The sequence below is a fragment of the Triturus cristatus genome, chromosome 3_1, assembly GCF_964204655.1.
Source record: "Triturus cristatus chromosome 3_1, aTriCri1.1, whole genome shotgun sequence".
Taxonomy (NCBI): domain Eukaryota; kingdom Metazoa; phylum Chordata; class Amphibia; order Caudata; family Salamandridae; genus Triturus; species Triturus cristatus.
Window position 1 is genome coordinate 624793180 of NC_140583.1, and position 26563 is coordinate 624819742.

The following is a 26563-nucleotide window of genomic DNA, read 5'->3' on the forward strand; positions in this document are numbered from 1 at the left end:
TACATAAAAATCTTCGGTTATCAAAATATGCTTGAAAAACAGTTCCTTGATGTCCATAGCTCCGTCCGGGCTATCTTGGCGTCGTGAGCAAACAAATGCAAACAGTTCTGGCTGACCGCTGTGTCGCGGGCCAGCTACAGTGTCGGAAAGACCCGCAAACATTACCTTTTAGAATGCAGAGCGTCGGCGACCTCTCGTTGAGCTTCCGAAAGCACGGCGTCCGCAGGCGTGGGCTCTGGAGGTCAGTGCTGGAGTTGTCGGGGCCCTCGAAGTCACACGCGTTGCAGATCGATCTCCTCTCTGTTGGATTCAGGAGCACTATAAAACCTGCTCTATTGACTACCAATGCAGGAGGTAGAATAGCAATAATTGTTGCTTTCTGCATAGCATGTATATATTCATCATTAAGACTTGGGTGTGACCGGGGCGTGACCAGCTGCTGAGTAAGATGGCTGCTCACTGAAGCTTCTCCTGTCATCCGCCACAGTAATCCCCCATCATCCGCTCAAATATCTGAATTCCACGTCTGTAAGCCTGATGTCTGTGCTCTATTAACACTGTGTTGCGATACGTGTAGCTGTCTGCGAGTTCCATCACCCTTGTGGCAAAAACGGCGCAGCCTCTATTTCCTCTTTCAAGTTGAGGGGGTGCGCATTGGTGATGACTGATGGCTGAACTACCCCTTACCTGCTGGCGTGCCTGAAAATCATCCGGTGCCTCAAGACGCGACCTGGGACTGTCGGCAGGCAGAAAAGCGCTGCCCGGGATTGGCCATGCGGGCGTTGTAAGTAGTGAGAAGCCTGGTGAGACTGCGGCTGCTGGGTTTTTGAGCGGCTAGGCGTGAATGATGAGTTGGAGGTGGGGATCCCTTCATTCCCCTGCTGGGCTGTGCTGACCCCTCCGCTCCAACCAGGGATGTTACGCGTGGCCTGTTTCGAGGCCTGGCGGAGGACTCCTTGTTGTCGTTATCCTCCTCCTCGTAGTGCGGGCCCCCAAGAGTGGTGCCTGACAAGACGATACTGAGTGCAGAGTTGGTGCGACACTGGGGTCTCCGTAGTGAACTGCCAGCGCTTTGAGACACTTTGAAACCAATAGAGAAAAGATAGTCCCCATTCCACCAATGGGCCTTCGACAGAGAGACTAATGTTATAACACCACTGCCCCTGGGTAGCTCACGACGACTCTTGAAGGCCTATACTGGGAGTAGCGCTAATTCTAAGAGTACTGGATGGGGGCTCAGCTCGCGAATGGGTTACTATTCTAAAGGTAACAGCGTTTGTCATGGAGTTTCTATGATGGCCAGCCAACCGCTGGATGCTGCCTTGTTACCGTTTTGACTGGAGGATCCAACCGTGGGGCTGCAACTGCCTTTTGGCTGATTATCTTTGGTGCACAACTCCCCTCTGCTCGCCTCCCTGCGGCTGGCAGCCCTGCCCTTAAGCATGTGGACCAGAGAGCCCCAGTGAGCCCTCATTACCACCACGATCCGGAGTGCACTCTGTTGGGTCCACAGTCCTTGCCGCACAACTTCAACACTTTGGGTGGCAGAGTGAGGAGAAGGGAAAACTGACAGGCCGCAGGGTAAACCTGCATTTTCTCCCTGGCAGGCAGCGGTGACTACTGTAGTCCCTCCTCCCTCTTTCTGGTAGCACTGGCATACGTGGCATAGAAAGCCCCGCCGTGACCACTTGAGGATGACTAGTGGCAAAGCAGGCTGCACCATCCACCAGATCAAACTGGACAATTATACACAAGCACAAAACTTTACGGCTACACCAATGTCGGAGGGTTAGGGCCCTACTGGTGCCCAAGCGCCCCCTGCAGAGGACTCTCCCACACTTATAGACATAATGGAGGCAATAAAAGGCATCCACACAGCCCTCTAATCTAAAAAAGAAAGACTCTATCTCCACTGAGGTTAACTTGATACGGACTGATTTGCGCAACATGGGAGAGCGAGTCAAGGAGACGGAGGACTCAATCTTTACCCTGCAGACCGACAATAAGGCCCTAAAAATCCAAATCAAAGAGTTGCACACCACCACAAGTGCCCTAGAAGCTAAGTTGGAAGACTTTGAAGGGCACTCAAGAAGAAACAACATCCGTATTATTGGAGTACCCGAGCGTTCGGAGGGTCCGGCAGTTGACTTATTTGTGGGGGACCTTATGCTTAAACAACTGCAGCTGCACAGCCTCTCGAAATACTTCTCTATCAAGCATGCTCACAGAGTCCCTGGTTCCCCACTGAAGCCAGGTGTGCCACCACGTCCGATCATAGCACGCATCTTTAACTACCGTGATCAGGACATTATTCTGCAAGCTGCTCGTAGTGCTCCACCAATCAAATGCAACAATGTCACTATCACTTTCTTCCCTGACTTTACACTTCAAGTGCAAAATCTAGGCAGATCCTTTCTTGAAGTCAAAAAGGTGTTGCGAGACCGTGACATGAAGTACTCCATGATATTCTCAGTGAGACTCAGCGTGGTGGCGATAGAAAAACCTGGTTGTTCACTGCTCCGGAGGAGGTCTGGGATTGGCTGGATGGTTGGAGAGTGGTGGGAAATGCTCGACCCCGCAATCGGTTGGACAGGAGAAATACTGGAGTGGGGACCCAAAATGAGCAGCGAATTGGAAATTCGACTCACTCCTGGATTATCTAGGCTTCCAGCCTGTCATCAAACAACTCACATCACATTGGGACTGACTCATTGTTCGCCCGGACAGTTTGGAGATGACAAGTTCCTTGGCGGCTTGTCGCTGCAGTTTTCCTCGAGTTGTCAATATTATGTGGTTTCATGCAGTTTTCTAGTATATGGGGGGGTGTCAGGGTGATTACCCGGCGACGCCCACTGCCTCTCCTAGTTTGTAGTATGTATAATGGGCAAAGTTGGGGGGAGGGTGGACAGTTAAAAGTCTGCTACCCAGGGAGGTGGGGTGAAGGATAATGTTTGAGGATCTTGTTTGTCTAGTTAATTTGTTTGATAATCTACAATTGTCTACCATCACAGAGTTCCCCAAATGCCCACACTGCACCCGAAACGCCTTCCTAATCCGGCCACCTGTTACCACGGTTGGGGCAAGGAGTAGGAGATAGCCCATACCCTATTCACACCTATGGCCGCTTAGGTAGATATGGCAAATCTCCGCCTCATGTCCTGGAACGTTCAGGGCTTCGGGGACAAGATCAAGAGGGGGTCGTAATACAATACATTAAGCGCCACTCTCCGGATGTGGTGCTCCTCCAGGAGACTCATCCGATAGGTACTACTTGTAGTGCGATGGACAGATGAGGGTACAAGATGGTTGCCCACGCATGTTACACTACTGGCTCAAGAGGAGTAGGTATACTTGTGAAAAAGCTGCTGCCACTCAGGGCTCATAACACCAGGGCAGACACAAACTTTTGGGCATATGGGAGGGCACAACTCTCAATATAATCTGTGTATACGTCCCACCACGACTGCATGACATTAAGCTTCCTGAGCTGAGTGCCCTTCTGCTCCGTCTACCTGTGAGAGAACTGCTTTTGGGAGATTTTAACATCACCTTCAGCGATGCTGATGATCTCTGGCCTCCTAGACAATCAACGTCCTTGTACCGTCCCTAGGCAAACTTTCTCTCGGCCCTACGCCTTGTGGATGCATGGCGCGCCCTTAATCCTTTGACCCAACATTACACTTTCCATTCAAGGGCTCATGGTAGTCTCTCCAGAACTTACTATATCCTTGTGTTGGCAGTCCAACTCCCTTGCTTCCGTGAGGTCTGACACCTTGCAAAAGGCATCAATGATCACTCACGGCTTTGAGCAGTCTATGGTCTTGGAAACCGTTGGAGCGTAGGGAGACTGTGCTCAACCCCTGGTATCTCGAAATTTCCAGTGTAAGAGAGGGACTTATAAAGGCAAAGGACATATTTTTTTCTGAAAAATTAGACCTCTGTAGACTTGGCACAGACCATGGGCCTCATGTAGGTAGCTAAATACCGGTCGGTAACGGCCGAAATTCGGTAAAAAACTCGTTACCGACCGGTATTTAGATAGTTGAGATGTAGGAGGCCAAAAACCCATATTCGGTAAATATGAATCGGTAAATACCAATTCATATTTACCGAATTCTAAAATACCGCTTCAAATTTACCGAATACATATTTTCCGATTCGGTAAATATGAAGTGGTAAATATGAAGTGGTAAGACGGAAAAAGATATGTAGGTAAATTTGGTAATTAAGAAATCCTTGAAAATCGGTAAATAAGAGTCGGTAATTAACACTGATAGAAAGCAGGTGGTAATCATCAACAGTGCATATAAGCAATCCCAAAATGCAACAGCATGGACAACATGGCCGCTCTGTATGTCATTGCAAGGCGGCTACGTCTACAGGCAGCAGGACTGAGGATATGGAGACGGGAGGAACGCATCTACAGACAGCGCATCACACTCTTCCAACTGACTGACGCAGAGATACATGAAAGGTACAGGCTACACCCCCAAACCATCATGGACCTGATAAGGGACCTGCACCCACTCCTGGACCAGCCAACAAGAAGGGTGCATGCCATACCACCACATGTGCAGGTTCTCTGCAGCCTACACCTACTTGCATCTGGCAGTTACCAGGGGGTGATAGCTGCGGTGGGCGGTGTATCCCAGAGTTGCCTGTCCCGTTTCTTCAGGAAGTTCCTGGATGCCATGATGCAGAGAATGCACCACTACATCAGCTTCCCAAACACACAGGCTGAACTGCAGAAAACTAAAACTGACTTTTATCACATGGCACAGTTCCCCCATGTCATTGGCTGTATAGATGGCACACACATCCCAATCTGCCCACCAGCTGCCACTGAGCACATCTACAGGAACAGAAAGTCCACCCACTCCATCAATGTGCAGGTAATCTGCGATGCAGGGAACATCATCACTGATATCGTTGCCAAATTCCCTGGGAGCACCCATGACTCCTACATCTTCCAGAACAGTGGGATCTACACACGACTGCTTGCGGGAGAATTTGGAGAAGGATACCTGCTAGGTAAGTAACAGTGACGCTCCATAGTACTCAGTGCAAATCATAGTGTATTGAGGCATGTGACTGATGTCTCCCTTCTACTCACCTAGGGGACAGTGCATATGCCGTGCGGTCATTCATCCTCACTCCCTACCTACACCCATCAACCCAGAGTGAGAGACGATATAATGTGGCACACAAATCTACACGCAATGTGGTGGAGCGCACGTTTGGACTACTGAAGAGCAGGTTTCGCTGCCTCCATAAGAGTGGAGGTGCACGCCAGTACACACCCATCCTCTGCTGCAAGATTATTGCCACTTGTGCAATGCTGCACAACCTTGCCACAAAGAGAGGCACAGAGGTCGAAATGACATATATTGAGGACAATGATGATGAGTCTGCACAGGCAGAGGCCAACGCAGCAGGAGTGCCAACAGCAACAGATGGAAGAGTGAGACGGGCAGAGATCACATGCAACTATTTCTGAATGAGTAAGGGGACACAGCCAGTAGTTGGATGCCATAACGTAGTTTAATCATGCAGCACTACGCCACGACACAAAGGAAAACGTATTCCAACAACAAAGAAAAATAAAATTTTGTTAGTTAAGGGTTACTTCACCCAATTGTGTCATTGTTTTGCCTGACGCTTTAATGTTTGCGCCCACGCGCACCAGTACGTGATGGAATTGAGGGGGCGTCCTCACTGGCTGGGGTACCAGTGGCACCACGTTGACGCCTGTTGCTCCGACGAGTGTCTGGGACAGGGGGGGTTATGCTGCTCCTGCTGGTCGTGTCTTCTTTGTCACCAGCATCCAAAGCGCCAGTTGTTGCAGACTGGCTGGTGAGCAGCACTTCTAGTGCACTCGTGACCCTAACCATCCCCCTGGACACATCTGTGCTGCAGTGTGCAAGGCCCTCCTGCATCGCCACAGAGCGCCTGCAGAGCAGCGATGTGGCAGTCGCCAGCCAGTTCACCGCCCTCGAGGTCAGATCCTTTCTCTGATGTCCCCTGCGCCGTGCTGCCCTGTCCTCATCGTACTTTGAGCACAGCAGCATGATGGATTGGGACATGTCCCGCATGCCCGCTGCCATATCAGCCATGCCCCCTGCCATGGTGCTGATGCCCTTTTCAATGTTGCCAAAGGTATTGTTGAGGCCACGCATTTGTCGCTGTACGGACACCATTGCCCTTGCCTGGATGCGTTGTATTTTTACCATGGTGCCCTCAAGACCTGAGAACACTCCATGGCCCTGCCCAAGGGGAGGTGGACTCTGCGGCCGAGCCCTGCGGCGCCGTCGGCCAACTGTGTGTTATCCCTCAGAGTCGGAAGGCACACTGGCATGGGTTACATCCTGGGGTACAGTGGACGTTTCCGGCCCCATCGAGTCTTCGGACGATGAGTCGGTCACATCCAACCTGGCTGCAGGACGCCTACTCAACCTGTGCAATGCAGGTGGTGAAGATGGTGGTGACACCTGCAGGACTGGGGATGCTGGCAGGAGCGGCGATGCTGGCTGGGGTGGTGTAACTGCCTGTGGTGCCGTTCCCTGGGCAGTACTGGTGGTGGCCTTCTCTGTGCTGGGTTTGTGGTGTGCCCTCTCTTCCTTGTCATGGCCAGTTCTGTGCGCAGTAGTGCCTGTGGACAGAAAAGCAACATCAGCTAAGTGTACCTGAAGCATTGTCTTGATGACATGACAACACATTTTCTGTACAGTATCTCAATGTCCTCTGCCTGCTTCTCGCTACTGTGTGTCTCATGCCCTGTTATTCTGTGCTAATCGTATCCTGTTTGGGCTTTCAGGGACTACATCTCCCATGATGCATTGCAGGCATGCACTAATACCTGTACTGGAGTGGGATTCTCATAGCACATTTGGGGAGTTGGGATAGGATAAGGGGGGGGCACATTGCTGTGCAAGCGTCTTACCTTGTTTGGAGGTGCCTCTGGCGGAGCTGTCAGCGTCCCCAATCCCCACGATGCTTTCTGGCTCAATCGTTGTCTCCACTAGCTCCTCCAGTTCTGTCAGGGCTGGTGCCCTGTTGCGTCCACCTCCTGTCTGGCTGGCCTCTTTTTTTAATTCTGCCACCTTCCTCTTCGTGATGATACGGATGTCGTACCACCGCTTCTTCAGGACATCGATGTCCCGGGGGGTCACTCCCATGGCATTCACCTGTGCCTGGATTCCAAGCCAGATCTTTCGTTTCTCTGACTCAGGCACTTGCTGTGACAGTTTTCCAAAAAGTTTCTGGTGCTGCTTCACGACCTCCTCCACCAGTACTTGGAGCTCCTTTTGGCTGAATTTCAGCTTTCGCTTCCTCTCCCCTCCTTCCCTCTCTGTGTCCTGGCTGGCCATTCTTGCAGTCTCCAGGGCTGAAACAGGCAGTTGCTCTCTTCCTCTCCTCAGCACTCCCAGCCTCTCCAGAGTCTGCTGATTGTGTGCACCTGCCTGGGTGTGGCCACTCCCTGGTTGGGTGGGGTTTAGGTAACACAGGATTGGCTGATTCAAGTCATGTGTTTTTGAACTACCGATTCGGTATTTACCGATTCGGTATTTACCGATTCGGAAAATACCACTTCGGTATTTACCGATTCGGTAAATTCCGATTCATGTTTACCGAATTTTACCGAATCGGTAATGTTTACCGATTGTTGACCTACATATAACTTACCGATTCTTAAATACCGATTCGGTAAAATTCGGTATTTAAGAATCGGTAAAAATTATTTACCTACATATGGCCCCCTGTGAGAAGCCTACAATGCAGTCATCAAGGGTCAGGGCCTCTCACTTTTAAAAGGATATAAAAAGGACAAAAGGGCTGAATTGGTGACAATTGAGCATGATATACTTGCCCTAGAATATAAATTGACAGATCAAGAACAAGCAGATATTAAGCATACCCTAGCACTTAAACAACAGGAATATAGGGGTATGGTGAGTGACGCGGCCCGAGTCCAACACAGGGTTATGATGCACCGACTTTATGAAGTAGGTGACAAGGCTGAAAAACTCATTGCATGGTTTGACAGGCGAGAATGAGATACTGGGATTTTGCACTGAGGACAGTGAGTGGATGAGAGGCAGACAGGGAGTTGAACATGCTTTTGCCTCCTACTATGCTCAACGTATTTCCCCATCTGTGACCACTACAGCGGAAGTCTGCTGCAACTTACTGGCTGATCTACTTATTCCTACCCTCGCAAGTGATGATTGAATGCTCCTCAAGAGGGACCTCACTGAAGAGGAAATCGTCCACGCAATATGAGACTTAAATTCTGGTAAGGCGATCAGCTCCAATGGCATTCCAATTGATCTCTATAAACTTACTGCCCAAAAACTTGCCCCGCACTTGTTGCGGATGTACATGGAGAATAGGGATTGGGGTATACTTCCCCATAACCAGCAGTTAGCTACCATAGTTGTCATTCATAAAGAGGGCAAACCGCCTGATACCTGTGCTTCATATAGACCGATCTAATTCCTTAACACCGAAGTCAAAATCCTAGCTAAGCAATTGACTTCCAGACTAATCCAAGTTATCTCTAAATTAGTTCAGCAGGACCAATCAAGTGTTATGCTGGGACAATACTGCCCTTAACCTTCAGCATATTCAGGGAGTACTGGGTCGGGCCTGCAGAATTCAAGAAGATGCCCTAGTATTTGAAGTGCTGACCAAGATGGGCACTGGCCCCAATTATTTAGCATGGGTTCAGCTCCTCTACAATGAACTCTTGTGTGAGAAGTTGGCCTGGTATATGCTGTCCACTAGTTATAGTGGACACTTTGTACCAGTCCAAACAACCCTTATTGATGATTAGGTTTAAGACAACCTTTATTGAAAGCTATCCTAGTGGTAGCTATGGAGAGCAGCCTTCAGGCTAAGTCTCAAAGGAATGTAAAGCAGCTTGGTTAACCAGATTATAACCTCCTGAATGACCAAATGAAAGGAGAACCACACAAGGTATATATATAAAAAAATGTATTTATTACTAAGCACTCTCTACTAACCTCTTTATGAGATTAGAGAGCAAGGCACACAATATTACAGTTCTAAAACGATAGAAAATAGCACAATACACAGTGGGCCCCAAGGGGGAGACCAAACCATATATTAAGAAAGTGGTATAACAACCACGACTTGACTAGAAACAGTGCCTAGAGTACGTAGAATCGCTGGGACACCACCCAAGGTAGTGACACAGGGGACCCACGGGGGACGTGTGCAGTGTGAGAACACAGCCGCGAGCTCCGTACAATTCTATGGGAAAGTCGTGGTTGGAATTTTACAGATTAAGGACACTTAGGAGAGGACACTGAGTAAACCCTTTTAGACTTAGAGGGTTCTAGGGTCAGCACCCACGGGAGCACCGGAGTACTCGTGTTACCTCACCTAAGAAAGCCGGGTGCATAGTTGTGAAATGGTGTCGGGAATCGTTGTCGTTTTCAATGGCGATGTGCTGCAAAGTGCTGCTGCTGGGAAGAGGAAAAGTGTCTGGTGTAATGCAAGCCTGGATCGGAGCTTTGAAGAACCTGAAAGCAGTGGGGACAGATTCTGGGTCATTTGCCAGTGTCCAGGGGCACGATAGATGAATGCCCACCGATGTCGGGTGCGTCATGTGCGAAGAGGTGAAGCTTTACTCTGCCGCCACGGGGACCAGGAGACGTCGACGATGACCAGGATCTGGATGCGAGCTGTCCCCCGAAGGATGTCGAGTGCTGGGGAGGGTCAGTGTTCGGATGGAACACCATCAAGCCTTGGCAAGTGCAACCCACGCGGGCAGAGAAAAGATGCTTCGGTGTGCACCAGCAAGGTCCTGGAGACTCCCCAAGCGATGGAGAGTCAGGGCACGTCTGGAGCAACCAGGGAAGCCAAATTAAAGTTAAAGATGCCTTCTTGGGGACCCACAGGTCGACGGACCAGGGATCGCGAAGGGACCTCAAGAGAAAACACAAAGGGCCAGCTCACGGAACACTTGTGGAGTGTAGGCCAGCAATCTTTGGTGGAATTGCTGCTCGGGGTCAGGGCTATAAGTAACCCAAAGCTCAGCCTCAGAGGTCGCCTCAAATCTGATGCTTCTGCAAATGGTCACGGTGTCCAGTTGTTCGAGTTGCACAGTCTCCACGAGGGATATAGGCCTCAGAGTTGCTGAGCGCACAGATCGACCTCAGAGACCACGGGAACTCACCTCCTGTGTTGCAATATTCTTCGGAGTCCTCAGGAGCTTCGGAGATGCAAACCGGACAGATGCGTCTTTGGTGCCTGCCTGGCAGGGGAGTAACTCCTTTACTTCATGTGAGATTCTTCAGTCATCCAACGTCGTGTAGAAAGTTGAAGTTCTGGGATTCTGTAGCAGAGTTTTGTCCAGGTAAATCAAGTCCTGTAGTCAGGGGTTCCTACTTTATACCCAAGGAAGGGGTGGGGCAAACTCTGGGGACCCAACTACGGGGGGGTCAGGAAAGAGGGGTGGCTACACCCATATCCTTTGTCCAGTTTCGCGCCAGAGCAGGGTCTGGCAGCCCCTGCAACCGGTTTGAGCTGGACTATACACAGGGACACCAAATGTGCCCCCAGTGCAGACTTCAAAGCACTCTTGGAGTGCACCCACCCAGCCCCAATACACCAAAGCCTGTCTGGGAGGTGGTCACACCTCCCTGTGACAGGAAACCTATTGTCCAGTCTTCCCTGCCGGAGTTTCGTCCAGCAGCAGGAGGGCAGACTCCTGTCTGTGGCTGGCAGCATCCATTTTATGATGCCAGGGTTCTGTTAAGCTGGTACCGGGTATACTTGTGGTGCCATGTTTCTCCCTCTAGTAGGGTGGAATCATGCCTCCCACACCAGTTACAAGTGTGGAGGTATGATTCCAAGGTGTTTGACACCAAACACGACATGTTTCCATGCAGACGTTTTAAAGTTAGCATTTACCGCGAGGTTATAATGCACTTAAGAGTATATGGTTGGCTGCATCACAAACAACCCCGGGATAAAGGTTCTGAAGGCTGCAGAGGGGCTCTGCTTATGCAGTTGCACCCTCTCACACAAAACCCAGCACCCTGCCTTCAGGGTTGTTAAGGCCTGCCATAGGGGTGACTGATAGGTTTAGATGTGCAGTGATATGGAGAGATATTGGGAACCTATATCTCAATAAGGGGTGCATACACCACCTTACACAGGCTGTTGTAGCAGACCTGTTGTGTCATTTTAAATGTTTTTCCAGGGGTGGCACAATACATGTTGCAGACCCTGATAGGCCACTGGGGTACCTATGCCCTGGGTATATAGCATACCATATACTAGGGACTCATAAGGGTGCCTCAGAATCCAATCTGGAGTGTACCTAAAGTACAGGTAATCAATATAGAGTGGAAATCAGATAGACTGGGGTCCTGATTAGCAGGATCCCAGTCTGACTAAGTCGAAAAACAGTAAAACATCAGCAAAAAGTGGGGTAACTATAAGAAGCAGATCCTACTCTCCTACACAACCCCCCCCCCCCAAACGCAAGGACATTAAACTAACCTTGACCATTTGAGTCTTCATGTTCTAAGTGGAAATATCTGAAGAGTCCATCTGCATTGGCATGGTTACTCCCAGGTCTATGTTCCACTGTATAGTCCATCACCAGTAGGGAAATAGACCACCTCAAAAGTTTGGGGTTTTCACCCTTAATCTGCTTTAGCCATAAGAGAGGCTTATGGTCTCAGCTTCTTCAGAGCCCAAACCACAGCAAAGCCTCCCTCTCAATAGCTGACCAACATTTCTCTCTGGGGGGTCAGCCTTCTGCTAATGAAAGCTGCTGGCTGATCCTGACCCTCATCATTCAATTGTGATAACACAGTCCCTACCCCCAACTCAGATGCACCTGTTTGGACAATGAATTGTTTGGAATAGTCAGGACTTTGCAGAATGGGAGCAGTGCACATGGCCTGCTTCAGGTCATCAAATGCCTTTTGACAGCTGACTGTCCACTTAACTTTCTTGGGCATGTTCTTAGAAGTTAAGTCATTCAAAGGGGTCACTATAGATCCTTAACCTTTGACAAATCTTCTATAGTACCCAGTCAGGCCCAAGAAAGCTCTGGCCTGAGTCTGGGTGGTTGGAGCAACCCAGTCCATGATGGTCTGGATTTTGCTCTCCAATGGTTGAACCTGGCCTCCACCCACAAGGTGGCCCAGGTACACAACCTGACTCTGCCCTATCTGGCACTTGGTGGCCTTGATAGTTAGACCTGCTTTCTGCAGGGCCTCCAAAACATTTCTCAAGTGGACCAGGTGATCCTCCCGGGTGGAGCTGAAGACAGAATTATCATCCAGATATGCTGCACTATAGGCTTCCAGGCCTGTAAGGACTTTGTTCACCAACCTTTGAAAAGTGGCAGGAGCATTCTTCAGACCAAAGGGCATCACCACAAATTGGTAATGCCCACTAGGGGTAGAAAATGCTGTCTTTGGCTTCGCATCATATGCTAGTCTGATCTGCCAGTAGCCAGCTGTTAGGTCAAATGTGCTCAGAAACTTGGCTGAGGCCAAAGTGTCTATAAGCTCATCTGCCCTAGGGATTGAATGGCATCAGTCCTAGTGACTGCATTGAGACCTCTGTAGTCTACACAAAACCCCATCTCTCTCTTGCCATCTTTGGTGTGAGGTTTAGGCACTAAGACTACTGGACTAGCCCAAGGGCTATCTGAGGGTTCAATAACTCCCAATTCCAACATCTTCTGGACTTCAGCCCTGATGCAGTCCCTGACATGGTCAGGTTGCCTGTAAATCTTATTTTTGACAGGCAGATTGTCCCCAGTGTCCACTTCATGAGTGCACCGGGTAGTTTGACTTGGAGTCAGTGAAAACATATGTCTAAACTGGTTGAGAACTTGTCTGCAATCAGTTTGCTGCTGAACAGTGAGGCTGCCTGCCAAGGCTACACCATCTACTGAACCATCATCAGAGTTCTGTGAGAGTAGGTCAGGGAGTGGATCACTCTCTTCCTCCTGTCCCTCATCAGTAGCCATGAGCAAGCCCATGTCTGCCCTGTCAACATATGGTTTGAGCCTGTTGACATGGAGCACCCTATGGGGGCGCCTGGGAGTTCCAAGGTCCACCAGGTAGGTGACCTCTCCCTTCTGCTCAATTATGGTATGGGGGCCACTCCACTTGTCTTGGAGGGCTGCTGGGGCCACAGGCTCCAACACACATACTTTCTGCCCTGGCTAGTAAACCGTCAGCATGGCCTTTTGGTCATGCCTGGCCGTTTGTAATTCCAAGGTTTTTTGTTGCCTTCTTCATGTATTCAGCCATCCTGGAGCGGAGACCAAGTACATAGTCCACAATATCCTGTTTAGGGGGTTTGAGAGGTAACTCCCATCCCTCCTTCACTAGACACAATGGACCCCTAACTGGATGTCCAAACAGAAGCTCAAATGGGCTGTAACCAACCCCCTTCTGTGGAACCTCCCTGTAGGCAAAGAGAAGGCAGGGCAAAAGTATGTCCCATCTGCGCCTAAGCTTTTCTGGGAGACCTTTGATCATGCCCTTGAGGGTTTTGTTGAACCTTTCAACTAACCCATTGCATTGTGGGTGATAAGGGGTGGTACATTTGTAATTTAATCCACACTTCTTCCACATAGCAGTTAAGTAACTAGACATGAGGTTTGCATCCCTGTCTGATACCACCTCCTTAGGAAACCCACCCTGGAAAAGATTCCCAGGAGGGCCCTTGCCACCACACGTGCAGTGGTGGTCCTAAAGGGAATTGCTTCTGGGTAACTAGTGGCATGGTCCACCACCACCAGGATACATCTGTGCCCAGATGCAGTCTGAGGATCCATGGGACCAACTATATCAATCCCAACCCTCTCAAAGGGAACTCCCACCACAGGTAGTGGTATCAGGGGGGCCTTTGATGTACCACCTGCCTAACCACTGGCTTGACAGGTGACACAGGAGCGACAAAACACCTTGGTGTCTTCAGACATGTGTGGCCAATGAAAGTGAGGGACAATTCTGTCCCAAGTCTTGTTTTGGCCTAGGTGACCTGCTAAGGGAATATCATGGGCTAGTGTTAATGGGAAGCCCCTAATCTTCAGAGGTATAACCAACCTCCTGGTAGTTCCAGGCTTGGGGTCTCTACACTCTGAGTATAGGAGTCCATCATCCCAATACATCATATGGGTTCCACTAGCATTCCCAGCAGCCTTAGCCTGCTGTCTGAGGGGTTCAAGAGAAGGGCAGCTCAGCTGCTCCTTGCTCAGATCTGCCCTGGAAGGGCCCCCTGTCCCCAAGAACTCAACCTGATCAGGTTCAAGCTCATCTGGGACAGTTCCTTCTCCAGCACTAAGATCAGCTCCCTCAAGAGACTGGTCTGAATTTGTCAGGGGGGAAGACACTGCCTTACCCCTACTGCTCCTTTCTTGGAAGGCGCCTGGTCCATTCTTTCAGGATCCAGGGCCTATTCAGTGTTAGACATTTTTGCCTGTGACCTGGTCATAGCAAACACATATGCAGGGATTCCCAACATTTCTGTATGAGTCCTGAGCTCCACTTCAGCCCAAGCTGACGTTTCTAAATCATTGCCAAGCAAGCATTCAACAGGAAGGTCTGCACTTACCACAGCCTTCTTAGGGCCAGTTACCCCTCCCCAGGTGAAATTAACTGCCAAGGAATGGTCTGTCCTAACATTGCTAACATTGGTCACTTGGTACATCTCCCCAAGTATGATTTGCTCAGGAGCCACAAGATCCTTTGTCACCATGGTGACACTTGCTCCTGTGTCCCTGAATGCCAAGGCCTCTTTTCCATTTATCAAAGGCTGCAGTCTGTATTTGCCCAGATTACTGGGACTGACAAAGGAGGACATGTCCATGCCTCCATCACAGATCAGTACAGCCTGAGTTGGAACTCTGACTAGGCCAGAGTCCACCTCAGAACCCAGGGTTAACCCTACTACACCCTTATTCTGAGTACCACCACTTGGAGCTGAACTAAGGGGAACAGTTGCCTTAGGGGCAATGGTGGCTGGAGTTGAGTCCTTGGACTTGGTACAATCACTGGTCCATTGGGTTTTCTGTTTACAGATTTTACACCATGGTTTCTTTTGGCCTTTCCCTTGTTGGATTGTGACTCCCCACCAGATGCAGATTTGTGGGGCCCTTGAGAAGACTTCTGGTCTTTACCCTTGTCCCTACCCTTAGCAGAGTTTTTGGAATCCTGCTTCTTGGAGTCACCGCCTCAATTCTGAACCTTCTACCTCACTCTGGATCTGACCCATTTGTCTTCCTTCTGACCCAATTATTGGAGAGAGGTCAGATCAGAGTCCACCAGGTACTGATGCAACAGCTGATTTTGACAATTATTAAGGATCTGCTCCCTCATAATTAAGTTGTACAATCCTATAAAATCACACACCTTACTGCCAAGTAACCAGCCCTCCAGAGCCTTAGTAGCACAATCTACAAAGTCAACCCAGTCTTGAGTCTTTAGTGTATCTCTGAACTTTATCCTGTATTGTTCAGTGGTGAGGCTAAACCCCTCAATCAGAGCACTCTTCAAGACTTTGTAATTATCATCATCCTCTTCTCTAACAGTGAGGAGCTTGTCTCTACCTTTGTCTGCAAAGAAGAGTCACAGATTGCTGCCCACTGCTCCTGAGGGACCCTCTGTACCTTACAGGCCCTCTCAAGTGCTGTTACCAATTTGTGGATGTCATCCCCTCTCTGGTAGGGAGGGACAATCTTGTTCAGGTTCCTATGGTCATGAGTATGTTCTCTACCTCTAGGGACACTGTTGCTGCCACCATGGGGCTCTAGGCCCAACATTTTTTAAGCTCTCTGGAGCTCCAGGGATTCCCTATCTAATGCCAACTGCTCTCTCTTGATCCTAAGCTTAGCTTTCTCAAACTCAAGCAGTCTGCATTTCCTCCCATAAGAGGACTCCCTTTTCTGAGAAGTAGTGCTCCTATGAGAGACAGAGGTCCCTACAGATGTACAAGAATGATTAGATTCCTGTGAAGGAGATCTTGATCTTCTTGGCACACTGCCAACTCTTCCAGGTGGGGTAAAGAGAGGGCCACTGAGACCTTCTTCCTCACCTTCAGGAAAAGCTGCATTGTCCAGGTTAGAATCATTTTGATCCTCCTGGCCGGCATCAGAATCTGGGTCATAGTAGTGTTCACTACCTGGCCTTTCCTCTTCTGCTGTCCCACCCAACCTGCCTGCTTCATCAGACCCTGGGGTCTTTCTGAGGTCATCTAAAAGCAAGGCCTCTATGAGGCGTTGAGTGTCTGGGTGTCTCCCTGTCTTCACCTTCCTAGATGTACACATGTTTCTCAATTCTTGGAATGAGAGATGGTCATATCTATTTGGGAGAGGCCCACTGACATCTGCCCTTGAAAACATACTAGCGTGGTGTGGTGTGTGCACCTACCTACTCTAGTGGGAGCTACTAAACTCTCTTGAGTTGTAGAAAGAGTGTGCTAAGTCCTTGATACACAACTCTAAGTTCAGTAGAACTTACTGTATTCTAGACTTGATTATATGTACCTATGTACCTATAGTGGTTTTCAGTTAGTCACTCAATGAGATTATCTAGTAAAGCAATAGCAAGCTTGAATCCCACCGCTGCCACCAATGTGAGAAGTTGGCCTGGTATATGCTGTCCACTAGTTATAGTGGGCACCTTGTATCAGTCCAAACAGCCCTTATTGATGATTAGGTTTCAGACAACCTTTATTGAAAGCTATCCTAGTGGTAGCTATGGAGAGAAGCCTTCAGGCTAAGTCTCGAAGGAATATAAAACAGCTTGGTTTACCAGATTATAACCTCCTGAATGACCAAATGAATGGAGAACTACACAAGGTATATATATAAAATATATGTATTTATTACTAAACACTCTCTTCTAACCTCTTCATAAGATTAGAGAGCAAGGCACACAATATTACAGTTCTAAAACGATAGTAAATAGCACAGTACACAGTGGGCCCCAGGGGGAGACCAAACCATATATTAATAAAGTGGTATAACAACCACGACTTGACTAGACACAGTGCCTAGAGCGCGTAGAATTGCTGGGACCCCAAGGAACCACCGAAGGTAGTGACACAAGGGACCCACGGGGGAAGTGTGCAGTGTGAGAACGCAGCCGCGAGCTCCATACAATTCTATGGGAAAGTCGTGGTTGGAATTTTAAAGATTAAGGAGAAAACCCTTTCAGACTTAGAGGGTTCTAGGGCCAGCACCCACGGGAGCACCGGAGTACTCATGTTACCTCACCCAGGGAAGCCGGGTGAATAGGTGTCAAATGGTGTCGAAAATCGTCATCGTTTTCAATGGCGATGTACTGCAAAGTGCTGCTGCCGGGAAGAGGAAAAGTGCCCGGTGTGATCCAAGCGTTGATCAGAGCTGTGAAGAACCTGAAAGCAGAGGGGACAGAGTCTGGGTCACTTGCCAGTGACCAGGGGCACGATAGATGAATGCTCACCGATGCCGGGTGCTTCAGGTGCGAAGAGGTGAATCTTGACTCTGCCGCCATGGGGACCAGGAGATGTCGACGATGACCAGGATCTGGATACGAGCTGTCCCACTAAGGATGTTGAGTGCTGGAGGAGTCAGTGTTCAGAACACCAACAAGCCTTGGCAACTGCAACCCACCCAGCCAGAAAAAAGATGCTTTGGTGTAGACCAGCAAGGTCCTGGAGACTCCCCAAGCAATGGAGAGTCAGGGCACGTCTGGAGCAACCAGGGAAGCCCAATTAAAGTTAAAGATGCCTTCTTGGGGACCCACAGGTCGACGGACCAGGGATCGCGAAGGGACCTCGAGCGAAAACACAAAAGGCCAGCACACAGAACACTCGTGGAGTGTAGGCTGGCAATCTTCGGTGCAATTGCTTCTCGGGGTCAGGGCTACAAGTAACCCAAAGCTCAGCCTCAGAGGTCGCCTCAAAGCTGATGCTTCTGCAAATGGTCACGGTGTCCAGGGGTTCCGGTTGCATGGTCTCCTTGAAGGATACAGGCCTCAGAGTTGCTGAGCGCACAGATCAACTTCAGAGACCACGGGAACCCACCTCCTGTGTTGCAATATTCTTCGGAGTCCTCAGGAGCTTCGGAGATGCAAACCAGACAGATGCGTCTTAGGTGCCTGCCAAGCAGAGGAGTAACTCCTTTACTCCAAGGGATATTCTTCGGTCATCCAACGTCGTGTAGATAGTTGAAGTACTGGGATTCTGTAGCAGAGTTTCATCCAAGTAAATCTAAAGTCCTGTAGTCAGGGGTTCCTACCTTATACCCAAGGAAAGAGTGGGACAAACTCTGGGGACCCACCTATGGGAGGACCAGGACAGAGGGGTGGCTACACCCATATCCTTTGTCCAGTTTAGTGCCAGAGCAGGGGCTGGCAGCCCCTGCAACCGGTTTGAGCTCGACTATGCACAGGTAGACCAAATGTGCCCCCAGTGCAGACTACAAAGCACTCTTGGAGTGCACCCACCCAGCCCCAATACACTAAAGCCTATCTGGGAGGTGGCCACACCTCCCTGTGACAGGAAACCTATTGTCCAGTCTCCCCTGCCCGAGTTTCATCCAGCAGCAGGAGGGCAGACTCGTGTCTGTGGCTGGCAGCCTCCATTTTGTGATGCCAGGGATCTGTTAAGCTAGTACCGGGTATACCGGTGGTGCCATGTTTCTCCCTCTAGTAGGGTGGAATCATACCTCCACACCAGTTACTGGTGAGGAGGTATGATTGCAAGGTTTTTGACACCAAACAGGATATGTTTCCATGCAGCCGTTTTAAAGTTAGCATTTACTGTGAGGTTATAATGCACTTAGGAGTATATGGTTGGCTGCATCACAAACAACCCCGGGATAAAGATTCCGAAGGCTTCAGAGGGGCTCTGCTCATGCAGTTGCACCCTCTCACTCAAAACCCAGCACCCTACCTTCAGGATTGTTATGGCCTGCCATAGGGGTGACTGATATGTTTAGATATGCAGTGATATGGAGAGATATAAGGAACCTATATCTGAGTAAAGGGTGCATACACCACCTTACACAGGCTGTTGTAGCAGATCTATTGTGTCATTTTATATGGCTTCCCAGGGGTGGCACAATACATGCTGCAGCCCCTGGTAGGCCTCTGGGGTACTTATGCCCTGGGTATATAGTATACCATATACTAGGGACTCATAAGGGTACCACAGAATCCAATCTGGAGTGTACCTAAAGTACAGGTAATCAATTTAGAGTGGAAAGCAGATAGACTGGGGTCCTGATTAGCAGGATCCCAGTATGACTAAGTCGAAAAACAGTGAAACATCAGCAAAAAGTGGGGGTAACTATAAGAAGCAGATCCTACTCTCCTACACCTTGGTTCAAGTTGCCCTCAATGGGGGGGAAGTCTTGTGTGTTTAGGCTTCAGTGGGGAACCAGGGAGGGCTGTCCGCTCTCTCCGCTTCTCTTTGCCCTCATAATCGAGCTGTCAACGGCCTAGATAAGGACAGCTCCTTTGATCCATGGTTTGCTCTGGACTGAGCAATGGGAAGTTCGATTTTTGCTTACGTGGATAACATCTTTCTATACATAGCTGACCCCCGTTTTTTCCTTGCCAGACTAATAGATATGCTGCGCTCTTTGGTTGCTACTCGGGGTATATGATTAACAGGATGAAGTTGCTAATATACTTTCTGTGTCGGCGTGTACCCATATTAACCCAGGGATGCAAGGTACAGATAGTTGTAAATGGGTTCTGATATCTCTAAGTCTTTGTCACCTCCAACCCAGAACTATTCTATGAAAAAAACTTGTAGGCTCCGCTGGCACGCCTAAAGAGCGATGTATAACACTAGACTACCATTGCCACTACTTGGCAGAGCTGCATTATTCCAAATGATGGCCAGCCCCGCTTTCTATACGCACTCCACAATACACCAAACCCACTCCCTCCGGCCTACTTTGAAGCAATAGAGAGTAACCTCAGGACACTGCTTAGGGGTGGGGGGACCACACGCACTGCACTCAATAAACTCACAAGGGGTTGGTATGATGGAGGGATAGCTCTGCCTGACATTCAAAAATACTGCAGCTCAAACCAATACCACTAACCTGGGGGTGCATTTTCGCGCTCATGAGCCTGTGCTGTGTATGGACTGGATGGTTCTGCAGCGGGGGATACTTATTAGCCCTCTACTCCAACCCATGGCGTTTGAAACTCCAGGGACCCATGGCAGTCACAGTTTCAATCTGGCACACAACTCTGGCAACATTGTGTTGGAAGGGTAGGATAACCCAAGCCACCCCCCTGTGGGGTTTCGTAGAGTTGGGCACCCTGGGGACACAACCGGGATTCGACAAGTGGGATCTCATTGGTCTCTCCAAAGTGAGAGACCTCTGGTTCCAGGCAGAGGTTGCGCCCTTCACTGATTTGCAGTGGCCCCCACTGAAACCTTCTGCGACCTACAAATACGACATGCACTTCGGGCAGCGCTTCCCCAGGGAGAGGAGCTACCTGAATCCTCCCCCCTGGAAGACAGACTGCTTGACGACCATATTTGCCGTGAGGCGAATTCCCTCATATACTGAAAGCTGATTAATAATTCACCAGATACTCTCCAACACGTGCGGGAATGATGGGACCTAGACTTGGGGAGTCTGGGAAATGATGAATGGCCCGAAGCTTTGGCCTCCCTGGGAGAGGCAGCGTTTGAAGCTGGATTGAGATTAGTGCAACTCAAAATGCTACACAGGTCCTATTATGCATGCACCACCATGGTTAAGATGGGTAGGGCAACCCATGTAAGCTGCTGTAGACTATGAGTTCAGCAGGGAACGTTTTTTCACATTATTTGGAGTTGCCCTGTTGTACAACACTTCTGGAAATCTGTGGTGGACTGCATGAATGGCCAGTGCAGCACTGAAATGCCACACTCGCTAAATGGTGCTTACTCTACATCTGGGATGCCACTGACCTGAACCATACGGCACAGGCCTGGATGACCCTGGGACTGGCAGTGGCCAAGCCAAGGGGGCGGCCACAGCGTCATGCCTGACAGAGTGGAAATGAGACATGAACTGGTGCATGGTGGCTGAAAAAGAGTTTTATGAGAGCAGAGGCTGCTCTAAGAAATGGGAGAAAATCTGGGTCAAATGGGTTGATTATAGTGGAGGCCTGTGTGCTTCCTTTCTACCACCGAGTGCGGCTGTATTTCATCCTTAGAACTCCCTTTATAACTTTATGGTTGCGGGGCTGGGGCCAGAGGGGGATAGGGGAAGTGGGGAGCAGGCTTCATGTTCCATGATATGTACCTAATAATTATGTGATCTATGAGTCTAACAAAACGTGGTGCACTTATTTGAATATTATTTCTTGTTTCAATAAAAAGATTTAAAAAAAAAAAAAAAGATTTGGATATGACAAACCATGTGATGACTGAGTGTATCAAGCTTTCAGTTTAAAATAGTCCTTCATACATTCCAATGGAAGCACACCCTTGACGGTGTAATGATAGCCTAAATGGTCAATACGTTATGTTATCTTATGTTATGTGAGCAGTTTTTTAATGCGCCTTATGTTATGTTATGTTACGTGAGCAGTTTTTAAACGTGCCCAATTACCCTGGGGTGTCTTGGCGCTAGCGGAAAGTACATAGGGGCATATTATCAAGCCAGGTGATAAAATTATCGCCTCTTTAGCTCAGGACATCTAACCTGAGCTTCAATTGGAATTCCATAGAGCATATTATCAAGCCCATTATCGCCGTTTTAGCGGCAGTTTTCTGCCGCTAAAGCGGCGATAATTTTATCGCCTGGCTTGATAATATGCCCCATAGTCAGGGCCGGACTGGCCGTAGCGGGCACTGGACGTTTTCCCGGTGGGCCACTACTGTGGGGGACGATTTGGGGCCCCTGGGGGCCGTTTTTGTTGCCGGGGGCCTGCAATATAGGTCCCCGGTAACAAAATCGGCCTTGCAAACAGCTCGGCAGCACCCCCTCAGCGCCCCAGGGCCGAGCAGTTGGCCAGGGCTAGTTTCGGTTCCCAGTCCGGCCCTGTACATAGCTGAAAGAACCCTGCTTGAGTTAGGGAAGAGAATAACATTCCTCTAGGCGGAGCCAAAGTCCATCTTTTGTATATTTCAAAGAATTGGTAACAGTAAGTGGGGCAGACAACTGGGCTGTCAAGCCAGTCCTCAAAAGTTGTTCCTCGCGAGCCCTGCTGACGCATATGTATTTCATGCCCAGGAGACAGGTATAGTCAATCAAAAATTGATTGATTGATTGGTATATTAATGGAAGTGGCGCAGACATGGTGCTGAGTGCCAACATTTTGGACCGCCGTGTTGCGCAGGGTCGCACACAGCCAGAGCGGAAAAGGGTCTAACCTCACTCTTAGTCTTAGTCCTTTCATTAAATAAATAAATAGTAATCGGGGTATTTGTAAAGCGCGAACTAATTACCTCTAAGGGTCTCAAGGCGCTGGGGGCCGTCGGGAAGATTAAGCGAGCTATTGCCCAGAGTCACAAAGTGCTGGGCTGAGCTGCCGCCGGGGATCAACCGTGAGTAGGGTGACCAGGCGTCCTGAGCAGTTGTTTCTAGAAAGCAAGTTAATTAACAGGGAAGTTTCTGGGTTTAAAAATTGCAATTTATGTATGGTCTAACTACCTGTTCTGTAATTCCGTGCTGAGGAGCGCTCTCATTCTGTACGCTCGCTTGAAGTAAAACTGTAGTCCTCCTTCTATTTTCATGAAATGTCCCTGTTTTTGGCTTTACAATTCTGGTCACCCTAACCGTGAGCCCAGTGCCATGCGGCCCCCAGGGGAAGTAAGGTCGACAGACCAGTCTTGCCCTGGGGTGTTCGCGCGATACTAGGACAGGGGAGTTAGAGGTGGGATAAGGGGTGGGGTCTAGGTTGGGTGATAAAGGGGGCTGGGAGAGGAAGTTCTTCCTCTTCCTGTCCCCAGCGCCCCAGGGTGGGTTAGGAGTTCTGTTTTGGTAGCGGAGACTTGTAGCGGCCCAGTCTGTCGGCTGGAGCGGCAGAGGCATTGTCGATCGTTCGGCACGCGTGGTGCGACGATGGAGGTAGGAGGCGGGGCGAAGCCCGATGCGGCAGCAGTACGCGCTGCGCTGCAATTACTCGGCCGGGCAGGGAGATCTGATCTCCTTCGGCCGGGTGTGTTGGAGCAGGCGTGGGTAGGTATGACCCGAACGCCGAGATCCGCGTCCGTGGGTGTGGCGGCTGCGGTGGCGGCTTGCCAGGAGTAGCCGCCACCGGCGAGACCTAATTCGCCGGCGCGGGGGAGGGGCAGGAAGCAGAGGGAGGCATTGAAGCGCGGGGACCGGCGTCTGAGCCTCCCCGCTCTAGCTGTACACGCGAAGAGTGAGCCAGTGGGGGGCGGGGTTGGGTGGGTGTGGTTTGCAGGCTGGTATAGGCGGTGAGAGGCCCCTGGGGGGGAACAGGGAGGGGGCACAGCTAGGGATGGTGGGAGCAAGTATACCAGGGCAGGGGCTGGGCCTGATTGAGTACAGTGAGGACAGTGAACTGGATGAGGAGAGTGAGGATCAGGCGGGGGATGAGTTTACCCTGCAATTGTCTGGGAGCGATTCGGTTGGGGGGGAAGAGGGAGTATGGGGGAGCAGCCTATGGACCTCGCCAGGAGGGGCAAGGGGAGGGTTGAGGGGCGGGGGGGCAAGGACAAAGGCCCAGTGAAGGCGGCGGTGGCGCAAGGGGGGGCGTCAGGGGACGGGCGGGAGGCCCCGGGCCCCTCCAGGGGTTTGGGGCACGGCTCCAGGGGCAGGGCTGAGTCACGGGGGGGAGACAGGTGGGAGGGGTTGTCCATTGAGGAGCGCATACGGGAGCAGCGCAAGATCATTGAGGAGATGGAGCGCAGGTGGCAGGAGATGTGTGCGGCGAGGGAGGTGGCGGGGGAGGGAGGGGTGCCATCGGGAGTTGGCCAAGCGGCACGGCCGGGAGATCGAGCTTCGGGACGCGGTAGGGGAGGGGGACAGCCCAAGGCTCGAGGTCAGTGGGTATGGGTAGAAGAGGTAGGGACTGACTTGACGTCTCAGAGACCTGGTGGCGCTGGGGCAACCTTGGGCTGTGCCGGTCCGGGGGCAGGGGGTTCAAGCCAGCGATGGATGCTGGTAGAGGCCAGGGTGGGCCGGCTGGACGCAAGATGGCTTCCAAACACCGGGGCGAAGCAGCAGGGGGGTCCGTGGCGGCCTGCCCTCCATCGCGGGAGCAGGCTTCGTCGGCGCCGGAGTGTGAACTTGTGCCGGGTATGAAAGAAAAGGGTGCGAAGAGAGTGGTGAGTGAGGTGCAGAAGGTGCAGTTTGAGGATGAGTTTGAGGAGGAGCTGGATTATGAGTCTGAAAGTGAGGAATTGGAAGAAGGTGAACTGCTTGAGGTGCACAAGGGGAAGGGGCAGACGGCAACCAGAAGGATAGGTGTTTTGCAGACGCCGCAGGCCAGCAGCAGTGGGACTCAGACGGAGAGGAGGAAAGCCCAAGTGTCCGGTGGACGGGAGTGGAAGGTGCCAGTGACTCTTGCAGGTGAGGGTGCTTGGTGGGAGGCGTGGGAGGATGGGGACAGGGGGGACGGAAGAAGGCCTGTAGATCGGTAGGTGTCGGTGAGGGGTCGGTGAGGGCGGTGGGAGCACTAAAAAAGGGAGCAGAATTGGCAAGGTGGGGAAACGGTTCGTTGTGGCTGGCGTGCAGACGGACAAACCGGGGGAGCCAGAAGGGAAGGATGAGGGGGATAAGCGCAAGAAGAAGTTGCCATACATGGGTCTAGCTATGCTCACAGGGTCACATTTATTGGAGAAGACGAGGGCAAGGATTTGGAAGCACAAATATGTAGATGTGTTCAAATTGTTGCATAGGGAGATACAGGCCAAGCAGGGTTTGAAGGAGGAGGAGTGGGAGTTGACGAGGAGGCCTCGGGTGCCGGTGAATATGGAGAATTGGACGTCGGCCTTTTTGATCTTTGCGAGCATATATTGTGAGAAGCACCAAGTTAGGGCTATCGCGTTATTGAAATATATGGATATTATACGCAAAGCGCAGATGCACTTTGGAGGGTTCGCTTGGCTCAGCTACAACGAGGAGTTTAGGGCCAGAATCAGTGTTCACCCCGAGAAACCCTGGGGTAAAGTGGACCAGGAACTGTGGGTGCAGTGGATGTCTTCCACGCAGTCGTCTGCTTCTACGCACACGGCTAGTGGGCTTCCGGTGACGTATCGGTCTTTTCAGTCTCGTCCCGCCCAAGCCGGGGCAGGGGGAAAAGGTGGTGTCGGGAGTACGGGAGGTCAGGCCTCCACTTCTGCGGCCCCAGGCCAGTCCAGTAAGAGTGGGGGAGCTACCACAGGGGCCTGTTGGAACTTTAACAAGGGTTTCTGCACCCGCCATCCGTGTAAATTCAAACACGAGTGTTCTAAGTGCGGGGGACGTCATCCGGTCACACAAAGTTTCACGCTGGCCACTCCCTCTGAGCAGTGGCGGATTACCAAAGGAAGGGGACAGTCTGGGCCAAAGGGCGCCTACGCCGGTTAAGGTGGAGGCCATGGGTCCATGGCTCTCCAGATACCCTGACAGAGAGGCCGCGCTAAAGATGTACTGGGGGTTTGCAGAGGGTTTTCGAGTGGGTTACCAGGGTCCTCGGGAGCGGAAATGGGCGGAGAATTTGCAGTCGGCGAAAGTATTTCCGGGGGTGGTGGAGTACAAGCTGCAGAAGGAAGTGCTGGAGGGTAGAATTGTGGGCCCGTTTGACACGTGGCCGATGCCTGAGCCCATCATCTCTCCACTGGGGGTGGTACCTAAGAAGGAGCGGGGGGAGTTTCGTCTGATTCACCACCTGTCTTGGCCGGAGGGGTCGCCAGTGAACGATTTCATTGCGGTGGAGGATTCCAGGGTACTGTACGCGTCCGTGGATGATGCGATCGGTTTGGTAAGGGCCTGTGGCCGGGGAGCGGAATTGGCGAAGTGTGACATTAAATCTGCGTTTCGCCTCCTTCCCATTCATCCGGCGGATTTCGCATTGCTAGGAATGCAGTTTGGGGAGGCGATTTTTGTGGATAAGGGTTTGCCAATGGGCTGTGCCGTATCCTGTGCGTTGTTCGAAACCTTCCGTTCCTTCTTGCAGTGGGCTTTCACAGACAGATCAGGACACCGGCTGGTGTCCCACTATTTGGATGATTTTTTGTTTGTGGGGCACGGCCAGTCGGGGGAGTGTGGGGTGGCTCTACGGCAGTTTCAGTGACTGGCCTGTGACTTTGGGGTTCCATTGGCGCCGGAAAAGACAGTTGTGCCTAGCTGTTGTTTGTCCTTTCTGGGTATCGAATTGGACTCCGTGGCATGGGCGGCGAGGTTGCTCCAGCAGAAGGCGGGGGAGATGCAGGAATTTCTGTTGCACGTGGTGGGGCAGCAGAGGATTTACTTGAGATCGGTGCAAAGGCTGTTGGGTTTGTTGAACTTCGCATGTCGAGTGGTGCGGGCTGGCAGGACTTTTTGCAGGTGGTTGGGCATGGCCATGTCCGGGGCGGTGCTCCCTCATCACAGAGTGCGGATATCCATGGG